Source organism: Ranitomeya imitator, chromosome 2 (assembly GCF_032444005.1).
Source record: "Ranitomeya imitator isolate aRanImi1 chromosome 2, aRanImi1.pri, whole genome shotgun sequence".
NCBI lineage: Eukaryota > Metazoa > Chordata > Amphibia > Anura > Dendrobatidae > Ranitomeya > Ranitomeya imitator.
Window position 1 is genome coordinate 640070896 of NC_091283.1, and position 13362 is coordinate 640084257.

At 44.7% G+C, this 13362-nt stretch overlaps 1 pseudogene; it reads left to right on the plus strand.

The window, feature by feature from the left end:
- Positions 1–13362, plus strand: part of LOC138666768 (zinc finger protein 721-like) — a 112831-nt pseudogene that overhangs the window by 13258 nt on the left and 86211 nt on the right.

Below are 13362 nucleotides of genomic sequence, written 5' to 3' on the forward strand. Positions count from 1 at the left end.
CAAAGAAAATGGTGGAAGCAATTTAAAGCAAGAAAAGTTGATGGAAGGTTCTTTTAGTACAATGACACCGGCCATTACAGACATAGTAACCCTCAAATCAATGAACCATTGAGAAAAATGTGGCCAGGCTGGGCCCCCAGACTAATTGTCCTGTGGAGGGGACAATATGCTTCAATAGGGTTCATAGGGTGAACTAGATGTGTCCTACTTTCACAATACTTCTAAGAATAGGTTTAAACCCAATTATATTCTAAATGTGTTATTGGGGGATCCGTTCATGTTATTTCATCCAAAGAGCAAAGTTTTGTCGGATTTGTGTTTCTGATATTCATTCCTTACATGTCATTTTTGTCCTATTCTCTTCTATTGTGGGTATGTATTGATTAAAAATAAATGTGACTTGTTTAGACGAATATTATACGTCCGTAACAGTCAGATACGCTATTATTATTAAAGCGTTAGTCCGAAATCCAACTTAATTTTCAGCCTAAATGTACTTAATGCCATAATCTTAACTATTTTCCAACATACTTTAATGAAAAATTCCTTTTTCTTCCCTAACTACACCAACTGCTTTTCTTTTTTTTCCCCCCTACTTCCTTATTAATGAGGCTCCGTTTGAGAATCCTAGTGCATGCTTGGATACTCAGTTTCATCAGAAGCTGCTGTCGCGGAATTCCTCTCCCCCCCCAAAACAAATCGCCATCAGTGACCTTCATTTCAGGGCTGAGTTAGTCCTTGCATGATGTGCTGTGTGCACAATGACCGTGCACTCTCTCACCAGCTAAATATCGGCAATAACGAGCCGGCAACAGAGTGCAGTCATTGCACGTTGTCAGAATACTCGGTGTGTAGTGACCAGCTCTGCCCCCTAAAAAAGTGACGTCGCTTGATGGGGCAACACTGGTCTCTGCACGACATGTATTTTGAGGATGTCCTCTGACTGCGCTCCTTTGCCTCCTCATTACTGAGGCGGTGAGAAAGTTCTGCCATTGTGCACATTGCACAAGGACTAGCCCTGTCCCTAAAATGAAGGCCACTGATGACGCTTCGTGTCAGGGAAGTGAGATAGAGGCTGCAACAGTGACCGCAGCCTCTGCCCCCTGATGATGATGCTTTTGAGTATCCCAACATGCACTGGGACTCTCAAATGAAGTGTGATTAGAAAGGAATCAGGATAAAAAAGGATCAGTTTGTTAGTGTGGTGAGGGGAGGTTAGGGAATCTGTAATTAAAGTACATTAGACAATAGATTAGCTTATGGCAGTAAATAGGGCTATAGGATGATTAAGTTGTATTTCAGACCACCCCTTTAACCTAGGAAACTGTATTTGATCATATACATTTTAAAATGTTGATATATAAATACAGATCCCACATGGATGATAATACAGATGAAGATCTTCTGAGTTTTCTGTATGAAAATTGTGACTGTTTTTCAGTTGCTTGTCTAAACATATCCTTAGGCCACGTTCACACTTTCAGTATTTGGTCAGTATTTCACATCAGTGGTTTTCAGCCAAAACCAGGAGAGTGTGATAAATACAAAGGTGGTGACGTTTCTATTATACTATTCCTCTGATTGCTCCACTCCAGTATTTGTAAGCCAAAACCAGATGTAAAATACTGAACGTGACCTTATACTCCCCCCCATCACGCTCACAAATGCAGAGAAGCCGCTTCTGAGGCTTGCCCCACCAATGTTGTAACTTCCAAACAGGACAGACGCCACTCCTTTACCCAACAACAGCGACTTATGGAGTGGCCATCACTGGATTTATGGGGGTGCTGCTATGTGAGTATATGATTGAGATCAGACAAGCGTATCAAAATGGTCCTGTTTTTCACCCATAAAAAACAGTCGTTATCCATGTATCAGTATTTTACAATCGTTTGGCATCTTTATGTATATGTAACACATAAAACATTTAAAAATGTGTCTGATCAATTAGACGATCTTACAGTTTAAGATGTATTCCCATTTCCAAGACCTTATCCCAATATTTAGTAGGTGTAATAATAATATTATAAAATACCTCCAATTAGAAATGTAGTATAGTTCTCCTAATAAGTTATGTCACTTACCCCATGTGCAGGCCATTGTAGGAGCTTGGGTATCCACGGTTAAGACCACTAGCAGCTAGCTAACTGTCACTATCAGTGGTCGTAAACATGGATACCTAAGGTCCTACAATGCCTGCACATGAGGTAAGAGACATAGCTAATCAGAAAAACTATACTACCATTTCTAGTTGGAGGTATTTGCTAATATTATTATTATTACATGTTGGGATAGGATCTTGGATATGGGAATACCCCTTTAAAGGGAACCTGTCGCCGCAGCTTGAAGACAAGAAGAGGATGTCCTCCTATGAAGATGGGAGGCCCCGGACCGAACCGCGACACCCATCGGAACAGAACCGGGACCACCCCTGGGTGAGTATAATCTAACCTCTTTTTCTCATCTTTCAGGATACATCGGGGGCTTATCTACAGCACTACAGAATGCTGTAGACAAGCCCCTGATGCTGGTGGGCTTAGCACACCTTCGATTTTGGGGGTGACAGGTTCCCTTTAAATTGTGACAATGTATTTGTACAATGAATCCAATGTTTACTTGGACAGCCATGTAATACTCAGAAAAGCAGAGGTAGCTGCACCTCCAAATTCTGCAAAAAACACTTGGAAATATTCAGACATACATTCAGGTAGACAGTGTCCTATCCAGGGTGTTCAATCAAAAGTGAAGTTTATTCCGCCATAACTATGCACAACGTTTCAACCTATTACATGTATTTATCAAGTACAAACACTAAGGTATAGGGTGGAATTATATAGTGCGTTTTACAAACATGCATCAATCACTATAGAGATCCAAGCTCCTTATGTAAAATACATATAAATATATACATACATACAGTTAGGTCAATATATATTTGGACAGAGACAACATTTTTCTAAGTTTGGTTATAGACATTACCACAATGAATTTTAAACAAAACAATTCAGATGCAGTTGAAGTTCAGACTTTCAGCTTTCATTTGAGGGTATGCACATTAAAATTGGATGAAGGGTTTAGGAGTTTCCGCTCCCTTTTTTTTTTAAAGGGACCAAAAGTAATTGGACAATTGACTCAAAGGCTATTTCATGGACAGGTGTGGGCAATCCCTTCGTTATGTAATTCTCAATTAAGCAGATAAAAGGCCTGGAGTTGATTTGAGGTGTGGTGCTTGCATTTGGAAGGTTTTGCTGTGAAGTAAACATGCCATCCTTAACCCCTTAGTGACAGAGCCAATTTGGTACTTAATGACCAGGCCAATTTTTGCAATTCTGACCACTGTCACTTTATGAGGTTATAACTCTGGAACGCTTCAACGGATCCCGCTGATTCTGAGATTGTTTTTTCGTGACATATTGTACTTCATGTTAGTGGTAACATTTCTTCGATATTACTTGCGATTATTTATGAAAAAAACGGAAATATGGCGAAAATTTTTAAAATTTTGCAATTTTCAAACTTTGTATTTTTATGCCCTTAAATCAGAGAGATATGTCATAAAAAATAGTTAATAAATAACATTTCCCACATGTCTACTTTACATCAGCACAATTTTGGAAACAAAATTTTTTTTTGTTAGGGAGTTATAAGGGTTAAAAGTTGACCAGCAATTTCTCATTTTTACAACACCATTTTTTTTTAGGGACCACATCACATTTGAAGTCATTTTGAGGGGTCTATATGATAGAAAATAATGAAGTGTGACACCATTCTAAAAACTACACCCCTCAAGGTTCTCAAAACCACATTCAAGAAGTTTATTAACCCTTTACGTGCTTCACAGGAACTGAAACAATGTGGAAGGAAAAAATGAACATTTAACTTTTTTTTGCAAACATCTTAATTCAGAACCATTTTTTTTATTTTCACAAGTGTAAAAACAGAAATGTAACCATAAATTTTGTTATGCAATTTCTCCTGAATACGCCAATACCCCATATGTGGGGGTAAACCACTGTTAGGGCGCACCGCAGAGCTTGGAAGTGAAGGAGCGCCGTTTGACTTTTTCAATGCAGAATTGGCTGGAATTGAGATCAGACGCCATGTCACGTTTCGAGAGCCCCTGATGTACCTAAACAGTGGAAACTCCCCACAAGTGACACCATTTTGGAAACTAGACCCCTTAAGGAACTTATCTAGATGTGTGGTGAGCACTTTGAACCCCCAAGTGCTTCACAGAAGTTTATAACGTAGAGCCGTGAAAATAAAAAATCGCTTTTGTTTACACAAAAATGATCTTTTTGCCCACAAATTCTTATTTTCACAAGGGTAACAGGAGAAATTAGACCACAAAAGTTGTTGTGCAATTTCTCCTGAGTACGCTGATACCCAATATGTGGGGGTAAACAACTGTTAGGGCGCACCGCAGAGCTTGGAAGAGAAGGAGTGCCGTTTTACTTTTTCAATGTAGAATTGGCTGGAATTGAGATTGGACGCCATGTCGCGTTTGGAGAGCCCCTGATTTGCCTAAACAGTGGAAACCCCCCACAAGTGACACCATTTTGGAAACTAGACCCCTTAAGGAACTTATCTAGATGTGTGGCGAGCACTTTGAACCCCCATGTGCTTCACAGAAGTTTATAACGTAGAGCCATGAAAAAAAAAATTGCATTTTTTTCTACAAAAATTATCTTTTTGCCCACAAATTTTTATTTTCACAAGGGTAACAGGAGAAATTAGACCACAAAAGTTGTTGTGCAATTTCTCCTGAGTACGTCGATACCCAATATGTGGGGGTAAACCACTGTTTGGGCGCACCGCAGAGCTTGGAAGAGAAAGAGTGCCGTTTTACTTTTTCAATGTAGAATTGGCTGGAATTGAGATCGGACGCCATGTCGCGTTTGGAGAGCCCCTGATGTGCCTAAACAGTAGAAATCCCCCACAAGTGACCCCATTTTGGAAACTAGACCCCCCATGGAACTTATCTAGATGTGTGGTGAGAACCTTGAATGCCCAAGTGCTTCACAGAAGTTTATAATGCAGAGCCGTGAAAATAAAAAATATTTTTTTTTTCCACAAAAAAGATATTGTAACCCCCAAGTTTTTATTTTCGCAAGGGTAACAGGAGAAATTGGACTGCAATAGTTGTTGTCCAATTTATCCCGAGTACGCTGATGCGCCATATGTGGCGGTAAACCACTGTTTGGGCGCACGGCAGAGCTCGGAAGGGAAGGAGCGCCTTTTTGGAATGCAGACTTTGATAGAATGGTCTGTGGGCATTATGTTGCGATTGCAGAGCCCCTGATGTACCTAAACTGTAGTAACCCCCCACAAGTGACCCCATTTTGGAAACTAGACCCCCCAAGGAACTTATCTAGATGTGTGGTGAGAACTTTGAATGCCCAAGTGCTTCACAGAAGTTTAGAATGCAGAGTCGTGAAAATTAAAAAATATTTTTTTTTTCACAAAAAAGATTTTGTAGCCCCCAAGTTTTTATTTTCACAAGGGTAACAAGAGAAATTGGACCCCAGAAGTTGTTGTCCAATTTATCCCGAGTACGCTGATGCCCCATATGTGGGGGTAACCCACTGTTTGGGCGCACGGCAGAGCTCAGAAGGGAGGGAGCACCATTTGACTTTTTGAGCGCAAAATTGGCTGTCGTGTTTGGAGACCCCCTGATGTACCTAAACAGTGGAAACCCCCCAATTCTAGCTCCAACCCTAACCCCAACACACCCCTAACCCTAATCCCAACCTCATCCATAATCCTAATCACTAACCCTAACCATAATCACAACCCTTACCCCAAAACAACCCTAATGTCAACCCTAACCATAACCCTAATCAAAACCCTAAATCCAACACACCCCTAATCCTAACCTCAAACCTAACCCTAATCCCAATACACCCCTAATCACAACCCTAACCTTAACCCTAATCCCAAACCTAACCCTAATCCCAAGCGTAACCCTAATGCCAACCCTAACCCTAATACGAACCCTAATCCAAACCCTAACCCTAATCCCAGCTCTAACCCTAACTTTAGCCCCAACCCTAGCCCTAACTTTAGCCCCAACCCTAACCCTAGCCCTAGGGCTACTTTCACACTTGCGTCGTTTGGCATTCCGTCGCAATCCGTCGTTTTGGACAAGAAACGGATCCTGCAAATGTGCCCGCAGGATGCGTTTTTTGCCCATAGACTTGTATTGCCGATGGATCGTGACGGATGGCCACACGTCGCGTCCGTCGTGCACTGGAACAGTTGTGTTTTGGCGGAGCGTCGGCACAAAAAAACGTTCGATGAAACGTTTTTTTGTACGTCGCATCCGCCATTTCTGACCGCGCATGCGTGGCCGTAACTCCGCCCCCTCCTCCCCAGGACATAGATTGGGCAGCGGATGTGTTGAAAAACTACAGCTGCTGCCCACGTTGTGCACAATTTTCACAACGTGCGTCGGTATGTCGGGCCGACGCATTGCGACGGCCCCGTACCGACGTAAGTGTGAAAGAAGCCTAACCCTAAGTTTAGCCCCAACCCTAACCCTAAATTTAGCCCCAACCCTAACCCTAAATTTAGCCCCAACCCTAGCCCTACCCCTAACCTAACCCTACCCCTAACCTAACCCTACCCCTAACCCTACCCCTAACCTACCCCTAACCCTACCCCTAACCCGACCCCTACCCCTAACCTAACCCTACCCCTAACCTAACCCTACCCCTAACCCTACCCCTAACCTAACCCTACCCCTAACCCTACCCCTAACCCTACCCCTAATTTTAGCCCCAACTGCTGTTCTCCTGCCGGCCGGCAGATGGAGACAGATGGCGGGCGCACTGGGCATGCGTCCGCCATGTTCTGCTGCCGGCGGCCAGGAGGAGCAGCAAGAGGATCCAGGGACCTAGGTGAGTATGCTAGGGTCCCCGAATCCCCCTATTTCTCTGTCCTCTGATGTGCGATCACATCAGAGGACAGAGAATTACACTTTACTTTTTTTTTTTTTTTTTTTTTGCGGTCGCCGGTAAACAGTTAATTACCGGCGATCGCAAAACAGGGGTCGGTAATACCGACCCCGATCGTGCTCTTTGGGGTCTCGGCTACCCCCGGCAGCCGAGACCCCAAAGATTCTCCTGGTGCCGGCCGGCGGGCGCACTGCGCATGCGCCCGCCATTTTGAAGATGGCGGCGCCCACCGGGAGACACGAGGAGCATCGGGGGAGCTAGGTGAGTATTGGGGGGCCACCTGGGACCCCTTTTCTCTGTCCTCAGAGAAATTAAAAAGAGATCGCTTTTTTTTTTTTTTTTTTTGCGATCGCCGGTAAACGGTTAATTACCGGCGATCGCAAATGCGGGGTGGGTTAAAACCCCCCCGAATCATGTTCTCTGGGGTCTCGGATACCCTCGGCAGCCGAGACCCCGGAGAAAATCGGCCTCTGGGGGGCGCTATGGACTTTTTCCACAGCGCCGTTAATTAACGGCGCTGTGGTTTAAGTACCCTTAGCGGCCGCCGTTAAAAGGCGTATCGGCGGTCGCTAAGGGGTTAAGCTGCGAAAACAGAAAAAACCCATCCGAGAAATTGCTACAATATTAGGAGTGGCAAAATCTACACTTTGGTACATCCTGAGAAAGAAAGAAAGCACTGGTGAACTCATCAATGCAAAAAGACCTGGGCGCCCACGGAAGACAACAGTGGTGGATGATCGCAGAATAATCTCCATGGTGAAGAGAAACCCCTTCACAACAGCCAACCAAGTGACCAACACTCTCCAGGAGGTCGGCGTTTCAATATCCAAATCTACCATAAAGAGAAGACTGCATGAAAGTAAATACAGAGGGTTCACTGCACGGTGCAAGCCACTCATAAGCATCAAGAATAAAAAGGCTAGACTGGGCTTCGCTAAAAAACATCTAAAACAGCCAGCACAGTTCTCGAAGAACATTCTTTGAACAGATGAAACAAAGATCAACCTCTACCAGAATTATGGAAAGAGAAAAAGTATGGCGAAGGCGTGGTACAGCTCATGATCCAAAACATACCACATCATCTGTAAAACACGGCGGAGGCAGTGTGATGGCTTGGGCATGCATGGCTGCCAGTGGCACTGGGTCACTAGTGTTTATTGATGATGTGACACAGGACAGAAGCAGATGAATGAATTCTGAGGTATTCAGAGCCATACTGTGTGCTCAGATCCAGCCAAATGCAGCCAAACTGATTGGTCGTCGTTTGATACTACAGATGGACAATGACCCAAAACAAAAAGCTAAAGCAACCCAGGAGTTTATTAAAGCAAAGAAGTGGAATATTCTTGAATGGCCAAGTCAGTCACCTGATCTCAACCCAATTGAGCATGCATTTCACTTGTTAAAGACTAAACTTCAGACAGAAAGGCCCACAAACAAACAGCAACTGAAAACCACGGCAGTGAAGGCCTGGCAGAGCATCAAAAAGGAGGAAACACAGTATCTGGTGATGTCCATGATTTCAAGGGTTCAGGCCGTCATTGCCAACAAAGGGTTTTCAACCAAGTACTAAAAATAAGCATTTTATTTAAAATTATTGAATCTCTCCAATTACTTTTGGTCCCTTTAGAAACAGGGTGGCACATGTTAAGGAGCTGAAACTCCTAAACCCTTCATCCAATTTTAATGTGAATACCCTCAAATGAAAGCTGAAAGTCTGAACTTCAACTGCGTCTGAATTGTTTTGTTTAACCCCTTTCTGACATGGGACGTACTATCCTGTTGAGGTGGGGTGGGCCCCCATGACCACGGACGGGATAGTACGTCCAGCGCGATCGGCGGCGCTCACGGGGGGAGCGCCGCCGATCGCGGCCGGGTGTCAGCTGTTTATTGCAGCTGACATCCGGCACTATGTGCCAGGAGCGGTCACGGACCGCCCCCGGCACATTAACCCCTGGCACACCACAATCAAAGATGATCGCGATGTGCCGGCGGTATAGGGAAGCTTCCCTCCCTGCTTCCTCCAGCCCCGGATCCAAGATGGCCGCGGATCCGGGTCCTGCAGGGAGGGAGGTGGCTTCACAGAGCCTGCTCAGAGCAGACACTGTGAAGGTTGCAGCGCTGCATGTCAGATCAGTGATCTGACAGAGTGCTGTGCACACTGTCAGATCACTGATCTGTGATGTCCCCCCCGGGACAATGTAAAAAAGTAAAAAAAAAAAATTTCAAAATGTGTAAAAAAAAAAAAAAAAATATTCCTAAATAATGAAAAAAAATATATATATATATATTCCCTTAAATACATTTCTTTATCTAAATAAAAAAAAACAATAAAAGTACACATATTTAGTATCGCCGCGTCCCTAACGGCCCGACCTATAAAACTGGCCCACTAGTTAACCCCTTCAGTAAACACCGTAAGAAAAAAAAAAAAAACGAGGCAAAAAACAACGCTTTATTATCATACCGCCGAACAAAAAGTGGAATAACACGCGATCAAAAAGACAGATATAAATAACCATGATACCGCTGAAAGCGTCATCTTGTCCCACAAAAAACGAGCCGCCATACAGCATCATCAGCAAAAGAAAAAAAAAGTTATAGTCCTGAGAATAAAGCGATGCAAAAATAATTATTTTTTCTATCAAATAGTTTTTATCGTATAAAAGCGCCAAAACATAAAAAAATGATATAAATGAGGTGTCGCTGTAATCGTACTGACCCGAAGAATAAAACTGCTTTATCAATTTTACCAAACGCGGAACGGTATAAACGCCTCCCCCAAAAGAAATTCATGAATAGCTGGTTTTTGGTCATTCTGCCTCGCAAAAATCGGAATAAAAAGCGATCAAAAAATGTAACGTGCCCGAAAATGTTACCAATAAAAACATCAACTCGTCCCGCAAAAAACAAGACCTCACATGACTCTGTGAACCAAAATATGGAAAAATTATAGCTCTCAAAATGTGGTATTGCAAAAAATATTTTTTGCAATAAAAAGCGTCTTTCAGTGTGTGACGGCTGCCAATCATAAAAATCCGCTAAAAAACCCGCTATAAAAGTAAATCAAACCCCCCTTCATCACCCCCTTAGTTAGGGAAAAATTAAAAAAATGTATTTATTTCCATTTTTCCATTAGGGTTAGGGTTTGGGCTAGGGTTAGGGTTAGGGTTAGAGCTAGGGTTAGGGCTAGGGTTAAGGCTACAGTTAGGGTTGGGGCTAAAGTTAGGGTTAGGGCTAGGGTTAGGTCTACAGTTTGGGTTGGGGCTAAAGTTAAGGTTGGGGCTAGGGTTAAGGCTACAGTTAGGGTTGGGGCTAAAGTTACAGTTAGGGTTTAGATTACATTTACAGTTGGGAATAGGGTTGGGATTAGGGTTAGGTGTGTGTCAGGGTTAGAGGTGTGGTTAGGGTTACTGTTGGGATTAGGGTTAGGGGTGTGTTTGGATTAGGGTTTCAGTTATAATTGGGGGGTTTCCACTGTTTAGGCACATCAGGGGCTCTCCAAACGCGACATGGCGTCCGATCTCAATTCCAGCCAATTCTGCGTTGAAAAAGTAAAACAGTGCTCCTTCCCTTCCGAGCTCTCCCGTGTGCCCAAACAGGGGTTTACCCCAACATATGGGGTATCAGCGTACTCAGGACAAATAGGACAACAACTTTTGGGGTCCAATTTCTCCTGTTACCCTTGGGAAAATACAAAACTGGGGGCTAAAAAATAATTTTTGTGGGGAAAAAAAAAGATTTTTTATTTTCACGGCTCTGCGTTATAAACTGTAGTGAAACACTTGGGGGTTCAGAGTTCTCACAACACATCTAGATAAGTTCCATGGGGGTCTAGTTTCCAATATGGGGTCACTTGTGGGGGGTTTCTACTGTTTCGGTACATTAGGGGCTCTGCAAATGCAATGTGATACCTGCAGACCATTCCATCTAAGCCTGCATTCCAAATGGAGCTCCTTCCCTTCCGAGCCCTCCCATGCGCCCAAACAGTGGTTCCCCCCCACATATGGGGTATCAGCGCACTCAGAACAAATTGGACAACAACTTTTGGGGTCCAATTTCTTCTCTTACCCATGGGAAAATAAAAAATTGGGGGCGGAAAGTTAATTTTTGTGAAAAAATATGATTTTTTTATTTTTACGGTTCTACATTATAAACTTCTGTGAAGCACTTGGTGGGTCAAAGTGCTCACCACACATCTAGATAAGTTCCTTAAGGGGTCTACTTTCCAAAATGGTGTCACTTGTGGGGGTTTCAATGTTTAGGCACATCAGGGGCTCTCCAAACGAAACATGGCGTCCCATCTCAATTCCAGTCAATTTTGCATTGAAAAGTCAAATGGCGCTCCTTCGCTTCCGAGCTCTGCCATGCGCCCAAACAGTGGTTTACCCCCACATGTGGGGTATTGTCGTGCTCAGGACAAATTGTACAACAATGTTTGGGGTCTATTTTCTCCTGTTACCCTTGGTAAAATTAAACAAATTGGAGCTGAATTAAATTTTTTGTGAAAAAAAGTTAAATGTTAATTTTTATTTAACCCCTTCCCGACCTTTGACGCCACGTAGGCGTCATGAAAGTCGGTGCCATTCCGACCCATGACGCCTATGCGGCGTCATGAAAAGATCGCGTCCCTGCAGATCGGGTGAAAGGGTTAACTCCCATTTCACCCGATCTGCAGGGACAGGGGGAGTGGTAGTTTAGCCCAGGGGGGGTGGCTTCACCCCCTCGTGGCTACGATCGCTCTGATTGGCTGTTGAAAGTGAAACTGCCAATCAGAGCGATTTGTAATATTTCACCCATTATAACGGGTGAAATATTACAATCCAGCCATGGCCGATGCTGAAATATCATCGGCCATGGCTGGAAATACTAGTGTGCACCCACCCCACCCCTCCGATCGCCCCCCCAGCCCTCCGATCTGGCCGGTACACTGCTCCGGCTCCCCTCCATCCAGTGCTCCGCTCCCCCCCGTGCTCTTGTCCGCTCCCCCCGTGCTCCAATCACCCCCCCTGCACTCCGATCCACCCCCCCCCCCGGTGCTCCGTTCCACCCCCCGTGCTCCATTCCAGCCCCCCCGTGCTCCGTTCCACGCCCCCGTGCTCCGTTCCACCCCTCCCGCACTCCGATCCCCCCCCCCCCCGTGCTCCGATTCCCCCCCCCCGTGGTCCCCCCCCACCCCATCATACTTACCGATCCATCCGGGGTCCCGTCCGTCTTCTCCCTGGGCGCCGCCATCTTCCAAAATGGCGGGCGCATGCGCAGTGCGCCCGCCGAATCTGCCGGCCGGCAGATTCGTTCCAAAGTGCATTTTGATCACTGAGATAGATTATATCTCAGTGATCAAAATAAAAAAAATAATAAATGACCCCCCCCCCTTTGTCACCCCCATAGGTAGGGACAATAAAAAAAATAATGAAATTTTTTTTTTCCACTAATGTTAGAATAGGGTTAGGGTTAGGGTTAGGGGTAGGGTTAGGGCTAGGGGTAGGGTTAGGGCTAGGGGTAGGGTTAGGGCTAGGGTTAGGGTTTCGGTATGTGCACACGTATTCTGGTCCTCTGCGGATTTTTCCGCTGCGGATTTGATAAATCCGCAGTGCTAAACCGCTGCGGATTTATGGCGGATTTACCGCGGTTTTTCTGCGCATTTCACTGCGGTTTTACAACTGCGATTTTCTATTTGAGCAGTTGTAAAACCGCTGCGGAATCCGCACAAAGAAGTGACATGCTGCGGAATGTAAACCGCTGCGTTTCCGTGCAGTTTTTCCGCAGCATGGGCACAGTGATTTTTGTTTCCCGTAGGTTTACATTGAACTGTAAACTCATGGGAAACTGCTGCGGATCCGCAGCGTTTTCCGCAGCGTGTGCACATACCTTTAGAATTAGGCTATGTGCACACGGTGCGGATTTGGCTGCGGATTCGCAGCAGTGTTCCATCAGGTTTACAGTACCATGTAAACATATGGAAACCAAATCCGCTGTGCCCATGGTGCAGAAAATACCACGCGGAAACGCTGCGTTGTATTTTCCGCAGCATGTCAATTCTTTGTGCGGATTCCGCAGCGTTTTACACCTGTTCCTCAATAGGAATCCGCAGGTGAAATCCGCACAAAAAACACTGGAAATCCGCGGAAAATCCGCAGGTAAAACGCAGTGCCTTTTACCCGCGGATTTTTCAAAAATGGTGCGAAAATATCTCACACGAATCCGCAACGTGGGCACATAGCCTTAGGGTTAGGGTTGGAATTAGGGTTGTGGTTATGGTTAGGGGTGTGTTGGGGTTAGGGTTGTGGTTAGGGGTGTGTTGCGGTTAGGGTTGTGTTTAGGGTTATGGCTACAGTTGGGATTAGGGTTAGGGGTGTGTTGGGGTTAGTGTTGGAGGTAGAATTGAGGGGTTACCACTGTTTAG